Here is a 2,978-nt window from a genome sequence, read left to right on the forward strand (position 1 = left end):
AAGCCCCCCCCCCCCGTTGCATCGAGGCCCCCAGCTGCCTTTTCCTCGTAGATGCTCTGAAACTTGAATATAACACATTTTGAAAGGCTGACTAACCTCGAATCTGTGTTGTGATGTGCAATACTGTTTCTAATGTTTGTATAAAAATTAAGAACTACAGTGTAAACCTTTTTAAATGCAGATTTATTTTTTTCATTGCATATTTTGCAGATTTCTGATCCACAGTGTCATTTTTTACTGTCAGAAAAGATCGACCCCAGTTTTTTCATTGCAACTATTTTTAAATCCAGAAATCTTTGTACTGATTGTAAATGATTGTAGTTATTTTGGATAGTGTTTTGCTAACAAAAAGGAGAGACTTTTTCATGCATATTTCTATTTCATTTTCATCTTGTTTTATCCCACGGTTGTATTTCATTTAATAGTAGCAGAGTTCTTGGAATAATATTTCATACTTAAATGTCATTGGTATCATTTTGTATTTTTATGTGGAAATTCACAATATATAAAAATGAAGATGCTAATCTCTGAGATATTATTTTAAGTTTAATTATTTTTAAAGCTAAATATTTGTAATTTTATTGTTAAAGTGACTAATTTCTAAATCAGAGTTTGTGTGTGGATTCACAAAAGGTGTTTGGATTGTAATTATTGCTGAATGGTTCTTTGATATGCAAAATGAATATCATGTTTATTTTTATTTGTGTTGGTTTTGTATTTAAATGGGGTGTTAATTACAATCTTTTAGTTTTTTCTTTCACTTCCTGAATAAAGACCCATTCTGTTTGGACACAACATGGCTGCTGCTGCTGCTGCTGCTGCTGCTGCGTGTGTGTGTTTTAAAGAAAACACAAAAATATTGAGTAAAAATAGGAGACTTTATAGTCCATGTTTTCTATCAGTCATCAGAGACAGTGTTGTGAACATATGCAACAGCAAATAAAGCGCAAGATAAATACTACATATTTCCGGTTTTTACTTAAGCTTCCTCATATTGATAGCAGGATCTGTTTAGATCTGTTTTAGCATTTTTACGAAATACTGTGTGTGTGTGTGTGTGCAGTATACTCTCTACATTTCAAAGATAAATATATTTTACAGAACTACGACAGAAACTACGCACTATGGTTCTAAATACTTTTTTTCCACTTCTGTGGCTAACCTATATGAAAATCAAGAAACAACGCAAGAAAGAATTCCTTATAATATGCGTGATAATCTATATCTATAAGATTTTGGATTATGAACAGAATCCTAAGGGGCCGTCATCATCTGAAAAAGCAAGAGAAATGCATATGGAGCCAGAGTGTGCAACACTTTTTTCTTACTTTCAAGCAGTGATGGAGTACTCGAGTTCTGGACTGGAATCGCTATTCTGTGGACTCGACTTGGACTCGTGCACTGGACTCAAGGATTCAAAATGGATTCAAAAAAATGTCAAATTGAAATTGAACAAAGTGTGCCCAGGTATCCCAGGTACACTGTTTTAGCTCTTTAACAACAATGCTGTATTTTAGGGTATTTATTTCTGTAGCTGGGCATTCACCTTCCCCTCCCTGGCTCCTGCTATGTTTCATCTGTTCACAGACAACATTGCAGAAGGACATGGAGTTTAAAATAAAGACATAGTGATCATGGATTCAGGTCTCACCCTTAAACTCGGGCAGCAGGCCCTTGCTGTTGCTCCACTGCAGCTCAAAGATGTAGTAGCAGATGAGATACTCTAGGTCCATCAGAACAAACACCAGAGAGTTGAGCTGATCAGCCAGCCAGAAGTCTGCAAACTCCACCCGGTGAAACGGTGCTGTGAAGACACGAAACTGAAAACAGAAAAAAGGGGAAAGAGTAAGAGTTAAGTTAAGATGTAAAGACAGTTTAAATTAGCGCCCTACTGACTGTATTTCTTCTATCACTGATAAAATCCCACCATGTGAATAGTTGTAAAGTGGTGAGGGCTTGCTTTACTTTGGTTACTGTTAAAGTATTAACCTCCGGCAATTACAATTAGGCTACATTCATATTTTCCGCACAGATTCTTTTATTGTTATGATTATGATTTTATTTTTAAACTTCTTTACAGATTTTTATAGCAGTGCTGACCGAGATGTATCCATCAGTTTATTGATATACAGAAGAACACCATGAATGGCAGTTTTCCACAGTACGTTGGGTCATCAGATGGATTAACTGCTGAACGAAATAGCTCGAACTGCTGCTCAACGTTGAGATGGAAAACAGCAGGTGCTGGGAAATATGTAAATATGGCAAAGTTCGCGGGCCATGATTGGCTAGTGGCAGGAACTCTGCGGGCACTGATTGGCTACCACGAACACGCACGCAGAACAAGAGTTAACGAGTTAGATTAAAAAGATGCGCACGATGTTCACGCATGCGCATAAATACGTAGCTGAAAACTGGCTGTTTCCCTGCACTATTGGTACAACGCATGCGTCGGAACACTTGACGGCCAAGCGTCACAACGGACAGCTTTTTTTTTTTTCTTTCATGTTATTAACAAAGAACAATTATATAGCCAGTATGTACATATACGAAAAGTCCATACCAGAGGTGCATATACAGAAAATATATATATATATATATATAAAATTATATATTAGCATTTTTTGTAGGCCAGACTTTTTGTAGTTCACAAGTGCTCAACATCTAATCTAAACTTTTTAGTAGTTTTTTTTCTCCAATAAAGACATTTAAATTAAGACTTGTCACTGATCCAAAACTGTGTACTGACATCTGTGTACCAGGCAGGCAACATTATTATTAAGTGATCAAAATGTAATCTTTTTTTTAATTTATTTTTTATTTTTTAATTATTGTTTACGCCAGGCTATGAATTACGAGGTGTTTACGTGGTGGCCAATCCAAAAATATAAAGGATTTGTTACATTAACATTTGATTATATGTGGAATGGGGATTCGTTTTTGACTGAGGGAAAGTCAAAGCATTTAAAAAAAACAAC

The sequence above is a fragment of the Etheostoma cragini genome, chromosome 9 (genome assembly GCF_013103735.1).
Source record: "Etheostoma cragini isolate CJK2018 chromosome 9, CSU_Ecrag_1.0, whole genome shotgun sequence".
Taxonomy (NCBI): domain Eukaryota; kingdom Metazoa; phylum Chordata; class Actinopteri; order Perciformes; family Percidae; genus Etheostoma; species Etheostoma cragini.